General features: G+C 47.0%; 1 non-coding gene across 1 annotated transcript; it reads left to right on the plus strand.

Moving 5' to 3' along the window:
• Positions 1-1,881: 1,881 nt before the first annotated feature.
• On the plus strand, positions 1,882-1,985 carry LOC114230200 (U6 spliceosomal RNA). Its single transcript, XR_003616062.1, has one exon. It is a non-coding gene; the product is annotated as a U6 spliceosomal RNA (small nuclear RNA).
• The last annotated feature ends 18,244 nt before the right edge of the window (positions 1,986-20,229 follow it).

Below are 20,229 nucleotides of genomic sequence, written 5' to 3' on the forward strand. Positions count from 1 at the left end.
CCCCACTCTATCCAGCAATGCCTCCTGCACAGCCATGGTCACACTGAGGCCCACCACCAGGCTGCATTTTCTCCTCAGTCCAGCTGGAGTGGATGGAGTAACTAGAAGCTCATCTGTGGGGATGGGTGGGGTCGCTTCCATGTTTATACCCATGATGCATCTGGGCAGCAGACAGACCCTGGGCCCCAGAGCTGTCAGTTCAGTGCCCTCCACAAGTACTAAAATGACTTAAATTATTCATTTCCTTTTTTTTAAGTACAGTGTTCAATAACAACCAAGCCCACTTTTGATCTACTTCCTGACACACAAGGCTCATGTCAACCAGGTTTTTTTGCTGGCCAATAGACACATCTTGTTAAGTCTTATCTAGCATGTGATGCTAAATTGAAGCATGCTAAAGAGATCCAGACTGGGAGAGGTGATTGTCTTCTCCATGCCCTATTTTCAAATGCAATGAATAATAAGCAATCGTGCAAAACTATAACCTTCAATTGTTGGAACACCTTTGTACCTTTGTTCTTCCAAGGCAGAATGTTTTCTGGCATTATGTTTCTATCTGGAGAAAAAAATACTCCCTCAATTTCTACATGTACATGCCTATCACACAGACACATCTTATTTCTTGTCATATTGTATGCTGTCCCAGGACCAATAAATAATTTATGCATTTAAAGCATTTGTCAGCTCTTGTGTTTGTGTTTATATACATATACACACCGTATGTGCTAGTGTCAAAATGTCTTTCTTTCCTTTTTATTGAATTTATTGGAGTGACTGGTTAATAACATTATACTAGTAGAGGTTTCAGGTGTACAATTCCATAATACATCATCTGTATATTGTATTGTGTTCACCACCCCAAGTCAAAGATGTCTTCTATATTAATGGAAAGCAAGCAACCTCTTGAATGATTCTCCACCATGAAATTAACTTTGCATCTTATCCTTCAAATGAGTGGAAAGGTCCCTGTTCTTTACAGAAAACGAAGCACTAGTCTACACCAGAAAAGGAGTCATATTAAGCATTTCACATTACATATTTCCTAAAATTGCTCCCCTTCCTTTATTTTTTTCCTAAGGAAGGTCTTTATTACTTCAGGGCCACTTAGATTGTAGAGGGAATATGGTTCCTAAGTTTCAACTTGTTCTATTTAGATTGCCTTTTCTTGGACTACTTATCGTGCTTGTCATCAAGAACTGCCTCTGAGCACCTGGCAGTGCCAAGTGTGGTACCAGGTGTGTGTGTTGGCAGTCCTCACCTCCACTGCTGTCCGCAGGCTCCAACTTGGATTTAACCATGGTCATCATTCACGCCCTCGTGGCAGCGGCATCTTGAGGTGCTACCAGCATGATGAGAAGCAACAAGACAAGGATGAGCACCAGGGCAGCAGCTGCTGTGAGGTAAAGTCAGGTGACTGCACCTGCCTCTCGTTTGTCTTTCTGCTCCTGCTCCCTCTCTCCACCCATTTTCCTCCTTTGGAAGGCTTTTGTGTTTCATTGATGCCACAAAAAGAATCCCCAGATTAATTCAATCTTAAAGGAAGAGATCTCAAAACACCTAGCTCCTTTGAAAGATGAGGAAATGAAAGCCCTGAGGGGGTAAGCTTCTTGGCCAAGCTCACCAAGTGGCTGTTGAGAGAGCAATGACTGGAATCAAGTAATTAAACCCACTTTCCAATGCTCTTTCCTCTATATCAGTGGCTCTTCAACATTTGTTAGCACAATCCATAGCATGAAACAAATTTTATACCATGACCCACAATGTCTACACATATATGCAACTAGCATGAAAGTCTCACAATACAATACTTGTCTTTACTGTATGTGATATACCCTCTGATATTTTATATTGCAGTATATTCATTTAAAAATATTCTGGAGATTGCTTGCCAGCATGTGCACTAAAATTGGAACAATACAGAGAAGATTAACATGGCCTCTACACAAGGATAACATGTACATTTTCCTCATATTTTTTGTATATTTACCAAATGTTCCTTTTCTTTCCAGGGATAATATTTATAGGTATGCAGTCAAATAATCTGCATTTTTTCTAATTAGATACATCGACTGAATGTCTACGAATGTAGGAGTTGAATTAGATAAGGGGGTGGGGGGAGTCCCTTCCAGCTCTAACCTGCCATGTGCCTAATCAGGAATGATCTTAATGTCTGATATGTCTTTAATTCTGAAATGCAGAATGACTTGGTAGAGAGAACACTGGGTCTAACCCTGGCTCCGCAATCTTCGAAGTGTGTAGCTTTTGGGTGAGTTTTCTCTGGGTTCTGTTATCTCCTCTGCAAGATCAAGCTGTTGCTAATTGACAGAGTTCTGAGAATTGGACGAAATGATGCAAATGAATGCAATAAAAAGCTCTATTCACAACACTTGTCCTAGAACAGCAATGGTCTTAAATTCTCTCACATTTCAGAGAAATATGGTGTCTCAAGATGTTTCTGGATTCTCATCAAAACACCTGCATAATGTATTATGAATACATTTTGTATAATAAAGGAAAACTATACCCTGGAACCGACTCATTTTTAAATGTTTTTGCAGGTGTTTGCAGAGGAGGGGCTGACCCTAAATCTTGAAGATGTTCAGCCTCGAAAGTAGAAGTCCTGGAGACCAAAGATGACTCTATGCTCTTGAAAGAGAAAGGTTATGAGTCACAAATTGAAAAACCTGTTTAAGAAAGGCTGCTATTAGTGAGGATGAAGAGGAAGAATTGAATGAACATGGTTATACGTTCACATGCAAGAGCCATGTAGAAGGCTGGTGGGACAACTGAGGCAGGGAGAATTAAAAGGAGTTCAAGATGCACTCAACGGTGCTCCAATTTCTCTTGAAGAAGGCATCTTTCTAGTGGTTGGGATTGGTTTCAGTGTATTCTAGCTTTGGACTCACAAAATCCAACTGAGAAAAGTCGGATTCTAAAAAATGACACAGAAATTATTTTTGAAAATATTCAAAATGTCTGCAATGACCTTGCCAAGAATGACAGTGAGAAGAATCCTTGACCGCAGAGAACATCAGGCAAAGCCATTCAGGAGTTGGTTGAGGTTTGTGGTGAGGGTGGAAAGGGCATCGCTGGCACCAGGAAGGAGGGGAGGAGGCTGCTTCATTGCTGCTGCCTCTGGGTGAGACGGAGCAGAAGTTGTCACAAAGATCCTGAAGAGAAGGAGGACGCTGGCAAAGGGGGTGGAGGTGGCATTTCTAATTCCTAAAATAGTGCAGTATCACTATTAATGAACTGTTACAGGAAGCTCAACGCTGTGTTTCTCACCAATAACCTTAGAAATCACTTGGAAAAAAAGACTAAAGAAAAGGTTATGGATATGTGTTATAGGTTTTAAGTGACAAGATACATAATGGTTTATGGCTCTCACTGTACATGCCCACAGATAACATATTTTGTGTTTTTGAGTAAGAATATCTGTATGTTCCTTTAAAAGATTTCCAGTTATGCTTACAAAGTTTATTCCACTACCCAGCAAATACCAAGTTGGAGAACAGCCCACCCCAAGTGCAGAAGGGCAAGCCTTGAGTACAGGCCGTATTCCCTCTCCTCCCACATGCCCACCTCCAGCCTGCTCTCATCTTCTCCTCTGATGCCCACTCTCACTGTATTTTCATTCCAGAGCCTTTTCAGTGCCCTCTGGAGCCTCTGTTTGACAGCAAGTCATCTCCCCTCAACTTTAGCCTGGGTGTGGGGAGGGGTCCCTTCTCTCCCTGTTTCCTTTGGAGCCTCTCTTCAGCCTCATCCAGGCAATGCCCATCCTTCCCATCCACTCCACTCCTCCCAAACCCCCAGGGTCTGAAGAGAGAAGATTTGTGTCCTCCTTACCTTTCAGAGATACCATACTCTTCTACTTTCATGTAAATGCCTCTCTCTTCCTATGCCACCTGGTTCCCCACCACCACCCCAGGACCTCCCACTGACATCTTGGTATCTTATCATCTTTTCTATCCTAGATCTTGTCATCAACTCACACACTTTCATATCCATGTGGACAACACATCCAGTGCACTGGCCCTTACTCCCCTCCATCCCCTCCAGTCTCCGGTCACAAATTTGACTTTGGAATCACCTAGCATTGTCTCACCTGAAATATTCGCCCTGCTCTCTGGTCACTACCTCCTCTCCTGAGACCTTGTTCTCGTAAATACACTAAACCCGACTTTTAATCACCTTGAGCCCTTTCATGCCCCATTCTTCCCATTTCTCCAAGCTTCCTCGTGATTTTGCTTCTGTCCCTTTCAACCTAGACCATAGAGCCCAGAACTTCAACTACCCTTTGACAATATTCTAAACCAATGGTCTATACATTTATTTCATAGTGCACAGCCAACAATGAAAAAAAGAAAAATAACTGAGCACATACCTCTGACATTTATTCATTCATTGCATAAATTTTACTCCTGGGCTGACATTTTCTTCATTTTAACACATACCACAAAAATATACTAGTAATAGCATAAATAATAAGATCTTGAAAGTAAGAGCTTCAGTATTCTCTGCCCATCCCCAATGGATTATCTTACCCAGCCCCTGGAGGTATGCAGACCACAGATTGGGAACTATGGCCCTAAACTTGGTCACTCTCTTTTCCCTCTGTCACATTCACCCTGTGAACCCAACCCTGAATTCTTCTACCAACCTGGAGCCCATCTAGCCTTGAGTGTCCTCTTCTCTCCCAGGTGGCTGCATGATGCTGGAGGACCAGCTGGATCCCAGGTAACCTTTCCGGACATACCCATTCTCCTGAGGACAATGTCTCTGATAGCCTCAAGGGGCAAAGTCAAATGGACAGGCAAGAAAATTTCCCTCATCTTCGTATCACCAGCATCCAGAATAGTGCTAGGCACTTGCCTGTGACCCACGAGTGTTTATTACATTGAATTATATATTCACACTAGAGGCCCAGTGCATGAAATTCATGAACGGGGGTGTGTGTCCCTCAGCCCAGCCTGCACCCTCTCCACTCTGGGACCCCTCAAGGGATGTCCAACTGCCCTCTCACAATCCAGGACTGCTGGCTCCCAACTGCTTGCCTGCTTGCCTTCCTGATTGCCCCTAACCGCTTCTGCCTGCCAGCCTGATCACCCCCTAACCACTCCCCTGCCAGCCTGATTGATGCCTAACTGCTCCCCTGCCAGTCTGATTGCCCCTAACTGCCCTCCCCTGCAGGCCTGGTCACCCCTAACTGCCCTCCCCTGCAGGCCTGGTCACCCCTAACTACCCTCCCCTGCAGGCCTGGTTCCCCCCCAACTGCTCTCCCCTGCAGGCCTGGGTCCCCTAACTACCCTTCCCTGATTGCCCCTAACTACCCTTCCCTGCAGGCCCAGTTGCCCCCAACTTCCCTCCTCTGCCAGCCTGGTCACCCCTAACTGCCCTCCCCTGAAGGCTTGATTGCCCCCAACTGCCCTCCCCTGCTGGCCATCTTGTTGTGGCCATCTTGTGTCCACATGGGGGCAGCCATCTTGTGTGTTGGAGTGATGGTCAATTTGCATATTACTCTTTTATTAGATAGGATAGAGGCCTGGTGCATGGGTGGGGCCAGCTGGTTTTCCCTGAAGGGTGTCCCAGATCAGGGTGGGGGTTCCCTTAGGGCATGGGGTGGCCTGGGCGAAGGGCCTGTGGTGGTTTGCAGGCTGGCCACACCCCCTGGCAACCCAAACAGAGGCCCTGGTATCTGGGGTTTATTTATCTTCTATAATTGAAACTTTGTAGCCTTGAGTATAGGCCTGGGCTGGTCAGGGTGGCAGGGAAGCTTGGCTTCCTCCATTGCTGGGGAAACCCAAGCCTCCTGCTTGCTGCAGCTCCGTGGCCGCAGCCATCTTGGTTGGGTTAATTTGCATACTTGCTCCTGACTGGCTGGTGGGCATGGCTTGTGGGTATAGCAGAGGTACGGTCAACTTGCATATTACTCTTTTATTAGATAGGATGGCATCTCTATCACTCTAGCTGCATGGTTGTAAAGGTATGAAGAGCACATAGAGAAAGCCCAGTGGGTCAAGAGTCCCAGCTGGGCGGGTGCTTAGTTCTGAGGCCATGTGAGAATCACATACTCTTCCATCACCTGTCTGCCCACTGTGACCCAAACAATCAGCTGGACCTTCAGAAGCCAGACACTCCACAGAGGACCCCAGCACGAATGAGATCATGTGTGCCCGAGGCAGCTTAATTAAAGCCATTTCACACCTTGACTGTTCTAGGGGGTTGCTATGGAGGCAAGAAACAGGGCCATTCCAGACAATCTACTCTTTACCCAACTGCTGGAAGCAGCCCTCGGTCAGGGCACCTCCTAACCCCCTCACAGAAGTCTGCATCCTTAGTGACCAGAGGGAAGAGACAAGCAGGAGAGTGAGCAGCCTAGGATTAGGCACTGTTGCCTGGGTAAGCACGTAAGAGGGTGGCCAAACTTTCTTCTCAGGCCAGAAAGGAATCTTTTGTACTCTGCACCTGCCCTGCCCGCTGCTCACCACCTGGAGATGCATCCCGAGGTAAGCAGAGTCTATAGGACACTTGGCAGCTACAGCACTTTCTCAGGGGAAAAGATGATTTAGGCACAATTCCCTTGCCTCCTGTCAGTTCTTTCGTCTTCTCTTTCTCTCCTTCCTGGTAGAGTATTTCATAACCATTGCTCCATGGCTAACCCCTGACATCAGACTCACTTATGGGTTTCTTAAAAATGCAAATTCCTGGGCCTCAGGCAGATTAAATAAGAAATTCTGGAACTAGAGCCAGGATCTGCACTTAAACATTGTTTTCTCCGCTAGAATTTGAGAACCACTGAAAACCAGTTACTTCTTTTCTGCTCTTCCATGTATCCTTAATCCTCGGCCCCCTCCACCTCTCCCTCTGCCCCTCCACTCCTCAGCATCACAGTGAAGCCAGCAGGGACCCACATGGAGGGACCAGAGCAGGAGTAAGGCCCACTGGGCTTCTACCTCCCTGCGCTGACTTCCCCCTCCTTGCAACCTATTATGCCTTCATCTATGACTTCTCCTCACAGGGTTCCTAGAGGCCCCACTTAATTTAATGTGGCCTACTTGCCCAAAAAGAATACCTGGCAAACGGGGACTTAATATGCTGAACTCAAAGTTGCCAGAGGAACCCTAGTAAATCAGGGAGCTGAGATTTGACCTAAGGTTGAACTGTTTTTGGCCAAAGCCACCATCTACCAATGGTTCTCCACTAATAGACTTGCAAAGATGGAAATCTTAATCAGTGCCAAACCAGAGTTATAAAAAGTAGAAATGTTTGCCACCTACTTCACACCCGGGGATGGGGTGTGAGATGGAGATGACTATGACCATAAAGCACTCTAAACCCCAAGAAAATTCTCTGAGCCATTCCTCCCCTCACAGATTTCCGTGGCACCAGTCCCCATGCAGCTCTGACAACTGAGCTATTTTTGTAAGTGAACAAGTCAAGTTGTTGTTATCTCTGCTGTGAATCAAGGATAAAAGGGAAAGGTGAGAGGGAGAAGGAGGGCATGGGAGAGCAGAAATGGAGGTGAGATGGAGAAAGGCAAGAAAGACATTGGAACATTGGAAACCGAAAGAAAAAGAGCCAGGTGCCCTTCCCAGGGGCGAAGTAACCAACTAGCCATTTTGTGAATCCATAGCCTCAGGTGACTCCTAGAAACCATAGTGACAGTCGCCCCTCTGCTCATTTGGGTTCTGGAGGGACTAGGGGTGCTATGTGTCAAAGGGCTTGGTTAGTGGTCAAGTGTTGCCCATGCAGGGTGTCAGCTCCCTATTTGTGACTAAGGAGCTACTGCCCCTTCCAGCAGCCCCACCCAAAGACTCGGGACACCACCAACCAAAAGGAAGCTTAACCAGCAAACACGTTTCCATCAGTAGCTGCATTTCCTCTGTCCTCTCGCCAGAGTACCTAGGGACCTTAATGAGGGTGCTATTTTAGCAAGAAACTGAAAAAAAAAAAAAAAACGAGAAGAGAATACGCCTGCTAAGAACATGCTGGATACCTATTGTAGCACACAGCCCCACAGAGGGTCTGCACTCTACACACATTCATATTTTTATATATTCCTGTGTTCTGCCTCATCTGTGTGCAAGATTTGCTGCCATAAGCTCATCCGGCTTCCTCTGGGGCTCCCCTTCTCCTCCGAGTCTGACTAAGACCAGAAGCTTACCCCAGCACTTAATGAAGAGACTTCCTCCAGGTCTCCTTTCTGACTCGCCCCCTTCTGCTTTCTGCGTGAGCTAAGGAGCAGGCCTTGCTGCAAGGTGCGCTTGCCTCCAGGACCTAGCACTAGAGGGAGCCAGAGAGCAACGAGGGCCCAACTTTTCCCTGAAAGCGTTGAAACCCCTGGCACACCCACTACCTCCTCCAGCCCAGGAGGCTTCACAGCATTTGCCCATCCTCGGAAACAAACATCTCACCTGTCATCGGATAGTTCCCTAGTAAACTCTTATTTTCTTCTTTATCAAGTTTGGGTGGAAAACAAAACAATTAATTTAAAAAGCAGCACACAAGAACCTAAACATTATTTATGTCTCTAATTATCTCATTCTAGTGGGTATTTTAGTCCCTGTCTGGTCAGGACATTAATTATCTTCATAACTACAGCAAAAAGTTAAATAATAAGCACCCAAGGCTACAGCACTACTGTAATGTGCAAGCTTAAATGAACTTATAAATTTTATTAATGAATGCTTTACACTACTCCATATATTATAAATCAAACAAGAAACCTATTTCTATCTTTTAAGGGTGCAGTGCAAAAGCTTTAACATTATTGAGGATAATTTTTATTAAGTTTAAAACTCCCCCCTTTTTTTTTTCAGTAATGAGACTGTTATGAGGATAATTTAATCTAGTTTGTCATGAGGCACCCCGGCTTGTTAAATAAGTTAATAAATGACTGTGCATTAATCAAAGTGACAAAGCTATGAAGAGCTGGGGATGGGAGACAATTCTGGTGATAGTATTAATTAGTATTTAATTAGAAACTTAGGGCCCATAAATTTAAAAAAAATCATTGTGGAGACATTTATGCAAATTGCGGGGAGCCTGCCGTGGAGTTAGCTTTGCTTTAAAGAAACATGATTTTTTTTTCCCCCTAGCATACTGTACACAGCGGCACTGCGGCCACATCACGTGGCTTAAACGAGCTCTTCTTTTGTTTCCAATTTGTTCCAATTACAGGCCTGTAAATTCAAATCATTCTTTTGACTATCCTGATTGAAATGTAGAGTTTCCACAATTTCTACTGGGAGTTGTTGGTTTTGTGTTTTTTTTGTTTTTTTTAATATATATAAAAAGAGAGAAATGTTTTCAAGAAATAAAGAGTTTCAGATGCTTTTTTCTGCTGTTTTAATTAAGATGTGTGCCACCATTTTCTAAGAACAATTGTGAATTCCATTTGGTGCACAAACAATGCCTCCTTCTTCCCTCCCGGAGAGCTGTAGTGGGTTTTGTTATGTGATATTATATTGAAGGCTGCACGGACTCCACTGCCATCGTGTTTACTGTCATCTTCGCACTCTCCCCTTTCCTCTCAATGGCACGCTTTGATAAAGGGGCCATTTTTGATGGCCCCAAAAGATAATAACCAGTTGGTTCCGAACGTCACTGCTTTCCTGAGGTACATGGTCCTCTTTTTCAGACTTTATTATTTGTTGCATTTATTCAAGAAAGGTTATCCACAGTAAAACTGCTTTTCCTATTCAACAGTCTATCTCTGTCATGGTTCATTTATGTGTGAGCATGACGGACTGAAACCCGTATTATCCACAGCTGACAAGTGTCAGGCCGACAGTTCAATCAGCCCTTCCTTGAGATGATGCCCAGGGCCCCGTGTTTGAAGTAGGACAATAAAGCAGGCAACACAATCAGGGTCAAACTGAACCAATCCCTGCATATAAAGGGGATTCTGCCTAATAACACAGTGCGATTTTTTTTCCCCTCTCCAAACACATTAGTCCTTAAACAGTGACTTGGCCCTTAAGAAAATCTGTGACTGACATGAAAATGCCGAAGTTTTAACGTGGTTGGTTTATCCGAAACCTCATGGGGCTGCTTCTTTGTTGCAGACTGGTTTTGTCAAAGTCAGAAAAATAATGTATTCAGTGCCGGATCATTTTTAGGGAGCGATTTGAATGGGATTTTAAGCCAGACATCCTGATGTTGACACAGGGATCATTTTCTTGTCCTTTTGTTTTACATGTGTGGAACAGATCATTTGCATCGGCTAATAAAATTAAATCTCTGAAATGCGTACAAAAGAGAGCTCCTCCTTCGGCAGTACTCCCAACTCCCTCCACCCGGACAGCAAGCACAGTGGCTGGGTGTGTTTCCTTTATACTCGGTCTCTCCCTAGAACACAGACTAGAGTGCAAACCTGTCTTCCAAATTAGGGCTCCTTTGCCTGGGCAACACTTCGACTCAAATGTGTATGAAATCATATCCCTGCCAATCCTAACAACCCACAGCAGAGCCGGAGTCGGTGAAATGCTAATAGGCTGCAGTCTGCTCCTTGGGGGGACAGGGGCTGCGCCCTTGCTCTTGTCCAGCCTTCAAACCACTGCAGGTGATGGCAGGCGAGGGCGGGCTGCTCACCTATTGGAAGGGGCCAGAACACTAACTGGCTTCATAGGGAAGAAGCCAAAGACGTCCCTTAAAGAATCACAAGACTTTCAAGCCAGAAGGCATCCCAAAGAACATCAAATGCAACCTCTGGACTTTATGGATGAGGGAGGCTCAGAGACACTTGTGACTTCCAAGGTCAAAGAGCTTGGAAGCAGCGTAGAAGAACAAAGTTAGCGACAACAACAAAACTCCTCTGTATTTTGCTTCTCTTTCTCTGGCCTTATTGGGACGGCCCACGGTAGTGTGGGAGAGTCTGATAACAAGCGGAACCCAGAAATCAGAGAGCAAGTGCTGGTGCCCGGAACTACCAAACGTGACTTACCTGGAATCCTTTCTCGGACAATTCTGGAAGGTCTAAGTAATGTGTGTTCTGGGTGTTGGTGATTCTCCGTCTACACTGCTGTCCCAGTCCATCCATTTACCCACATTTGCTGCCCCGCTCCAGCCCTGCAGACCACGTTGCCCAGGCTCTCTTAGCAGGTGACGGGGGGTGGGGGTGGGGGGCACTGACAATGGTTGGTGGCTGATCAGAGGGTAGGAGGCCAGAGGCGGAATAGGCCTTCCTTCCTCACTCCCTGCTTCGACTCCTCATCACTGAAGAGGCTAATCCCGCCATCACTTCTTTTCCACCAAACCCTCCCCAGGTGCCCGCTGTCTTGGGCCAAGTCACTCCATTTTCCTCCCTTTTGCCCCTTAGTCCTCAGGGGCCAACAGCTTCCCACTGAGGCTGATCTCTGGGTGCCTGCACATGTCTTGTTTGTTCACTTAACCCTGCCCATACTTCTGAACGTAGTCCCTTCTTTAAAGTTGCCATCGGAACCATCTCAATGAATTCTACTTCCTGCTGGGACCCTGACTGACACATTGAATTGCTTAGCTTCCTAACTGGTCTTCCTACTTCTAGCCCAGTAGTTTTTAACATATTTCAGAATCCCATAGAGAATCTAATGAAAGGTATGGGCTCTCTCCCCAGAGGGGGGTGTGGGGGAATACTTACACACATATACACAAAAATTTGCATATAGTTGTGGAGTGTTAACAGGCTTCTAAATGCTATCCACAAATCTTCTAGGGACCCCCTGAACCTCCAGTTCATTCTCTCCACCTTTACTAACTTAATCTTCCTAAAACACCCATTTCTTCCATTTGATCATATGCATTTTCTCCTCAAAAACCTCTAGTTGTGTCCGACAACTGCCATGAAGCAGGAAGCTCAGAATCCTCAGTAAAGCATTTCAGACTGAATCTGAATCTGTTAAGAAAAGAGCTCAAGAGAAGGAATGTACTAGAAGGGAGCTGTTACAAAGATGCTGGAACGGGTGAAAGGGCGGAGGGAGAGGTAAGGCAGCCCAAAGGTGCACACCAGCAGGAAGCCAGTACCTGGGCGGGAGGGACAGAGGGAGAGTCCGGGAGCCAGGCTGCCTGGAGGGGCCACAATCATAGCGAGTGTTGCCAGGCAGGGCTGGGGCCTGGGAGAGGGCATAGCCACTGCGGGGGAGCTGCCCAAAGCAGGAGGAGAGGGCGAGAATATCCTGGCTCCTTTCTCCACTGCTCTCTAATCTTCCTTAGACCACGCGACCCAGGGGCCTGCTGACATGGAAGCCTGCAGGGGCTCCGTGTCTCGGGGTTCAGAGTGGGAGAAGATGGGTGATGGCCCTGAGGCCAAACAGGCTCAGGTTCACGAAAGCCCTCCAGAACCTGGCCTCTCCTGCCATGGAGCCATGGTGGAACCTGGGGTGTCCTAGGAGGGCTCGGTCTTCTAATAGCTACGGCACACCGACTGTGCCCGACACTGGTCCCAGGAGGAAGGCTGGGGGGAGCGGCCCGAGAGTTGCAAATACATGTTCAAGATTGAGGCTGATGACTTGCTCAGGCAGAAAAGCAGCAAGGTGGTTCAATGCAGCAGGCAACCACAGAGCTGGGCAGGCGGCGGGGCAGCAGTAACTCAGGGGGGACAGGGCATGGGTTTGTTACTGGGATAGGCAGCGAGAGAAACCTCCAAGGACGAACCGAAGACTTCAAACCACACCCCTGGCCCTCGCCTCCAGTTGTAAAGAGGCCAGATGCACTGAGAGTGGCGGCCATTGGTTGGAATCTCCTGCGGAGCTTTAAAAAAATACGGGCTGTGGTACATCCAGACAGTGGAATATTACTCAGTGCTAAAAAGAAATGAGTCATCAAGCCATGAAAAGACATGGAGGAAACTTAAATGCATATTACCTAGTGACGGAATCCAATCTGAAAAGTACGTATATGACATTCTGGAAAATGATCCCATTCTGGAAAAGGCAAAACCATGGAGAAAATAAAATCAGTGGTTGTCAGGGGGTTGGGGGAAGGAGGGATGTATAGGCAGGTAACAGGATTTTTAGGGCAGTGAAACTACTCTGCATGATACTAGAATGATAGATACATGTTACTATAAATTTATCCAAACCCATAGAATGCACAGCACCAAGAGTGAAACCTTATGTAAACTATGGACTCCGGGGGATAACAATGAAGGTTCATCGGTTGTAACAAACGTACCATTCTGTTGAGGGATGTTGATAATTGGGGTATGCTGTGCAGGTGTGGGGACAGCAGGAAATGAGAAATATTTTCCCCCTGTCCTTCTGCTCAGTACTACTGTGAACCTAAAACAGCTCTGAAAAATAGTCTATTTAGCCCTGGCTGGGTAGCTCAGGTGGCTAGAGCATCGTCCCCATACACCAAGATTGCAGGTTTGATTCCCCGTCAGGGCACATACAAGAATCAATCAATGAATACATAAATAAGTGGAACAACAAATAGATGTTTCCTCTCTCTCTCTCTCTCTCTCTCCTTTTCCTCTCTAAATCAATAAATTTAAAAGAAGCATCTATTTAAAAATAATGAAAACTAAAATAAAATAGGAAGAGACCTGGGTCCCATCTAGGGAGGGGTGTGCTGAAGCCAGTTCTTAAACTGTTAAACTTTCAGAGCCAGCTGTTGAAGACAGCATTATTGGAAATTAGATTATATAAGCTTATAATTAAATGTCTTATTAAAAATAAAGGTAATAACTACGCAACATGTGTCACTTTCTAATTATCTTACTGCTGTCCGTGCTCCCGAGGTTGCCTTCGGAGGACAAACACGAGGTGCTGCTGTGCACGGCTCCTCAGCCCCACGTTCCGGGCTGTCACACTGACGGCCTGCAGACTATTTACACCACGGAAATTAGCCGACGCTATAAATCAGGGCTGGATTTATTGCGTTGAGTGTGCAGATGAGGGGTCGGCAAACTACAGCACATAGGCCAGATCTGGCCTGCAGCCTGCTTTTGTATAACTCACCAGTTTTCGCATTTTTAAAGGGCTGTTTAAAAAATAAATAAGTGAGGAGGAGGGGAAGGAAGAGACCATTTGTGGTCCACAGAGTATAAAATATTTACTATCTGGCTCTTCACTAAAAAACATTGCCAACAATCCCTGGTCTAGACTTAAGAAAGTGATGGATAAGATGTTAATAATGCAAATTAAACTTAAAAGTGCGTCGTGTCTGAAACCGTTATAGTGTGAATGGCACAGAAAGGTGAGGAAATGCTCTTACAGTGTTTGAAACCTGTGACCCCACCGGCAAAGCAGTCTCTCGCCTCACTGATGAGCAAGCAAAGTTCCAACATAGGTCATCAAAAATAATAGCGACCAGCGCTCATGTTGAAACTACACTCATGAGTCAGTGACTGAATCTGGACAGTAACCGAGCATTTATTTACAGTCTGATTTTGTGAAATCACAGTTGAATTGCAGCCATATGTTAACTACAAACACCAGAGTTCTGCAAAAAAACAAAAAAAATAAATCAAAACAAAAAACAGGAAAGCATCATTTAGAATCAATGGGCTAGAGTGTCCTGTAATAAAGAATACTATATATTTTATTATCATTTGAAAGGTGTAGGTTACACATCCTTTACTTCGGTAAAATTCAGAATAAATTTCTGTACATAGATGCATGCTTTTGTTTTCCTAAAGAGCCAGTTTAACACTTTCCCCAGCTCACCACTGACCCCACCCCCCAGGGTGTGACTTAATTGGTCTGGGAAGTGGCCTGAGTACTGGGATTTTTAAAACTTCCCCCAAGTTATTGCAATGTGTAGCCAATGTTGGAAATCTCTGGCTTTAGGGGAAAGATCAACATGCAAGGAGCAGAATCCCCTTAAGATTTTGTTCTCTTTGATCAGAAAGCCCACTTAAATCAGACCAGGGAGGAGCTGGGAAGGGAGCAGGGGGCGGGGGATGTGCTGAGGATGAGGGAGGGCGGGAGGTTCCTCCGGGAACTGGACACACATCAGTGGGCCGACTTTTTTCCAACTTCCCAGAACAAAAATTTCCTGGAGCAGAGTTCTCACAGCCTCCCAGACGGGCCACTGTTTCCATAAGTTACTCCCAATGTCCCTTCTTTTCTCCTGTCTCCCTCCTAAATGTTACCCAGCGCTCACATTCCAGCCCCTGTTCTCTCAGACCTTCCCCAGCTATGCCAGACTCAGTCGCTTCCCCCGCCAGAGCCCATTCACCCCTTTCTACCAAAACACCGTGCCCAGCGGTTTCCAGGCCTCCGCTGTAGCCAAGTGTGGCCAGGGTAACACAGTTGTAGCTGAGACCCGAGCGAAGTCTAATGAGGTTTGGGACAGAGCTTGTGCTTTCCTGATCGGAGTGTTAGGCACAGCTGGTACACACCTCTCCCCACTTCTTCTACAGCCATCTTCCCAGGGCACAAGGCAGCCAGCCACCTGCACAGGATGGAAGGGGAGAGAAATAAAAGGGGCTGGTCTTTGAGGCCCTCACTGAGCCACAACACCAGCCCCCGACTTCTTGCTTTTGAATATCTTGTTCTGTGAGAGAAGTAATTCCCTAGTTGTTCAAGCCACTCCTGGTTGGATGATCTGTGGTTGCAGCCAGATGAAATGCCCGTCCCACAATCTCATAGCCATTGTCCCTCCTATAACTCTATATTCCTGCAGGTTTGTTCTGCCCCGCCCATAATAGCGATCTCCAAAGTGTAAAAGACTCCTGTCCCAAATATTAAATTACAGATCAGTTGTTTGAAATTTGTACCCACATCCCTATAAGATTGGACTTTCTTAGGAAATCCAAGACACGGGTCTGTCCACTCCTGGAATAATCGAGGTGATTAGTAACGAGATTAAGGCAGAGTTGGGCTCATGTAGCTTCATAAAGAAGTGAGGTCTCTGACAGTGATTTGGAATAGGTCCCAAGGATTTGGTTTTTGCCCACAACTTTCTTGTGAGGCAGGAGAATCGTGTACAGGGAGAGCAGGAACTGGTGGGTGCATGTGCTTGGATCAGAATGTCAGGGGCACAGAACACAGGAAGGCCACGTCGCGGAAGAGGAAGAGAAAGGAGCCGCTGCGAGCTGCCCCCTGAGCTCCACAGACCACACTAGCAATAACTATTGCATACACGGTTGCATTCTGGTTTTGCATCACATTAACAGATAGCATATTGTAATTGTTCTTAACAGAACCACAGAAATGAGAGATGGGAATGCTGGATAGAATGATGGAACGCTGTTCTTTTACCGTTGATCACTATAATAAGCCTGCTCGGTCATTATTTACAAACTCTGCTACGACTTTGCCAGGGAGGCAGACCAAAATGAGGAGATAAGCAAAGTGGGATTCCTGGCTAAACGTGACGCCTAAGTTTCAAGATTCTTTGCTGAAGTTTTAAACTGATTGTCAATTAGTCAATGAGCTATGGCAGGCAGTGTATTTCTGGGTAATTAGTGTGTGTCTTAGGGGGCTTATTTGGCATGAGGCTGAGGGCAAAGTAATTTGTATCTCCCAGGAAGTGCAATAATTGCCTCAAGCTGAACTGCTTGGAAAGTGTATTAATTCTATTAGGAAGCATTTATGGCATTGTGTATGGCATCCTGTATATTCATGACCTGTACTCATTATCCCATGAGTGTGGCAGCCCCGGTAACCAGGGGAAAGGGTGGGGTTGTTTGTGCAGGTGGAGAACTCTCGCGTTGTCAGAAACGATGCGTGTTGGGTTCTGAAATTCATCTTAGTAGGAGACCACTGGATCTTAGGAGGGTGAAGAGGTAGTCTGCAGAAAGGTCAAAGGTCACAGCTAAGTTCATTTGCTTAAAAGTTGCTTTTCAGGGAGCCAACAGCCTCTTCAGAGCTTGTGATGCGGCCCGGGGAGAACCCCTGTGAGAGCCGAGGCTTACAGGGATTAGGAGCTTGATCCTGGTACCTGCGGACACGGCCCTCACCGCCCCTGCTCAGGATGTCCCCGGCACAGCCCAGGCCATCATCCTTCACTGCATGCCCAGTCAGCATACTAGTTATCTATCGTTGTGCAACAAATTCTCCCAAAACTTAGCAGCCTAAACAGCACACATTTATGATCGCACCGTTTCTGTGGGTCAGAAATCAAGTGCGGCTCAGCTGGGGCTCCTGCCTCACAGCCTCTCACAGGGCTGCAGTCCAGGCATCAGCAGGAATCTGTGGTTTCCCTGGAACGCCCGTCGGGGGAAGGCCCGGCTCCTGCGCTCGGTTTCCTGAGGGCATGGATCGAGGGCCTAAGTTCCTGGATGGATGCTGACTGGAGGCCGCCCCCAGTTCCTGGCTGCGTGGGTCTCTCTCCAGTATGGAAACTTGCTTCATCCGTGTGTGAGCCAAGAATGCAATAGCGTCTGCCAGCAAGGCAAAGGGCCCAGTCTTTTGTAACTTAATTGCGGACGTGACATCCCGTCACCTTCACCATATGTATTCTATTGATTCAAATCAAATCACAGAGTTCAGATGACACTGCAGAGGAAGGAATGACTCAGGAGCCTGATAACCGGGAGGTGCGATAACTGGGGCCACAGGAAAGCCAGCCTCCATCGCCAGCCTCTATCCCCGTGTCTTCTTAGTCTATCGGGATCTAGGGGCTGAAAGGGAATACAGGCGAGACCTGATTTAGGCTGGTGACTGGGGGCGGCTCATCTGCTCAGTGACAGTTCATTTGAAGACTCAATAAGGAAGAAAAGTTAGGTAGGTGCAGAGTCAGGGAAGAACAGGACATGTTTGAGGAACTCAGCTAAGTCCTGAGTGCACGACGGGGAAGGCAGGCCAGGACGAGGTTGGAGAGGCAGGAAGGGGCCGGATCCTGCCAGGTGTGAGGCAGGGTGAGAAGTTTGAATTTTATTCCGAGTGCACGTGGGAAGCCACTGGAGGGTTTTAAGCGCAGAGTGACATGACCCAATCTACATGTTTAAAGATCACCCTGGCTGCTGCACAGAGAATGAATTGGCGGCAGGGAGAGTAGTTGGGAGATTCTGCTAGCAAGACATGTGGTGACCTGGGTCAGGGAGGCGGCAGGGAGACGGAGAGAAATGGGTGCATTTAGAATTGAACATTGACAGCCTCGGAGAGAATATGTGCACATCACATGACCAGGTTTCCTCACTCCCTCTCCCCTTTATCCATTACTTAAGGAAATACAGAGAAGGTAGAAGAAAGGATCACGAAACCGTGATGGCAAGGAGAGGGGGACAGGATGACAGGAGCAGGGCCGAGACCGGGATGGAGAGTAGCATTGGGAGGACGTGGCCCCGGCTCGGCCCTCCCTGTATTAACCGAGGCTCACAGCCTCATTCCTGTGCTCCCGTTTCCTCTTACATAAAAATGCCTGCCCTTCGGGGTTACTGAAAGGATTAAATTAAATAACCTCACACATGTCCTGATAACACCTGCGTGGTGCATTTGCTCACTTTGTCAGATAGCTACTCCATGGTCACCGCTCCCTGACAGCCAAGCTGAAATAGCACAGTCCCCACCTCCATCCTTCTGTAACCTCTGACCCAGCTTTCGCTTGCTCCCAGCACTTCCCACCACCTGCTTGGCTTTGTTCATCGTACATTCTCAGGCCCAGAAGGCGTATGCAGCAGGTGCTCAATATACTTGATGAGTGTTGCAGTGTGTGGGCCAGTGTTTCTAGGCGCATCTCGGACAGTGCAGAGAAACCTGCTTAGGATCTAATGACAGTAACAGCCACTCAAACCCTTGTATCGTACTTTACAATCTACAGAGGCCTTGCTGGACCAGCACGCCTTCATCGTCCTGGCCGGGAGCTGAGATAGGTAATGTCCTCATTTACAGGTGAGGCAATGGAAGGTGAAGGGACTTCATAGACTTTTCCAAAGTCCAGAGACAATGGACATTGGAAAGCGAGCCAGGGCCCTGCCTTAATATGAATTCACCTCCCAACGGGACAAAAGTCTCAGTGTTGCTTCCGACTCACCAGCTGATACACTGACCTGCACCTGCTGAAACCCTGCATCTGGTTCTCCGGAGCTGCTCTCCTTCTGTCTGCGCAGCTCCTCCTGCTGCTCGGCCGCTGACACACCCACGGTGTCTGTAATAGGCCCAAACGGCACCAGCGGAATTGCAGCAAGTCAAGCCACCAGTTGAATGGTTGCTTGTAAGTTCCTCCACACTCCAGATTTCCTTCTTTCTTTCAGAACTCACTTGTGCCTCACTGTAGTTCTTAGTTAGCTTAACCTACCATAGACTCCTGGCCTGCATACTCTATTATTTATAAAAATAAATAAAATCTCTTCTCTTTGACTCACATGCATTCATCTGACAAGTATGGAGAGTCTGCCTGGTGTCAAGCACGTGCTGGGAAAGGGGACTAGTTCACATCGAGCGGGAAAAGCGGACTGTAAGAAGAAATCACTATGTAGTGAATGTGGTCGGAGCGATAACGGAGAAGTTCAGGGTGATGTGAGAGCATGAAAGGAAGGACGATCTGTGACCCTGCCTTGGGGTCCTGGAGGGCTCCCTGAGGAAGGGTATTTAAAGTAGGTAAGAGCACAGGAGAACCGTGTGTAAGAGAGCACTGAGACCTCAAAGATGTTCTAGAAATCACAAACGTTAATTACAAGCAAGTTAACAAATAAGTGGAGTAAGCGTGAAGAGGCCTGGCGCAGAGGAAGCTGAGAAGTTGCCGGCAGACAGGAAGAGCCGGGCCCATCTCATCTACTCCTCGCTCTTCTCCAGGAGGAGCAAGAACAAGGCTGCAGCCTTGTCTCATTTGACTGTCATCGCAGAAACATCACTGGCACTAATTTACGCCTAGGAAGATGTCTGATTATGTCTCAGGCAGCATCTTGAACATGTCTCATCTCAGGAAAGCGTGCAGCTCCTGTCTTCTTTGCCATTTGTGTCCACTCAGCATTCTCGCATTTGCAAACTCGGCTCAATGGATGCAATCTGGTGGTGGTGGCTACTTCCCAGGGACGGACACCTTCTGCTCACGGCAGCGGGCTCTGATACAACGTGCTTCTGGAAGCTTCCACCCACAGTTGCTCTTCTTCCTCAGTCCCTCTAGGTCACTGGTTCTCAGAGCGGCGTGGAAGCTTGAGGGACGTTTATGGTTGTGTCAGTAACTGGGAAGCTCCCTCGGGGGCAGAGATGTAGACATTCTGCAACATCTGAGGCACGTGGCCACAACAAAGAGCTGTCCAGTGTCCCACAGGACTATGAAGTCCCACCAGGTATGGGTGCAGGGGAAAATTCTACTTACAGTTTTCTGAGACTGGAGCCCACCTATGTTTTACATACA

The sequence above is a fragment of the Eptesicus fuscus genome, chromosome 4, assembly GCF_027574615.1.
Source record: "Eptesicus fuscus isolate TK198812 chromosome 4, DD_ASM_mEF_20220401, whole genome shotgun sequence".
NCBI lineage: Eukaryota > Metazoa > Chordata > Mammalia > Chiroptera > Vespertilionidae > Eptesicus > Eptesicus fuscus.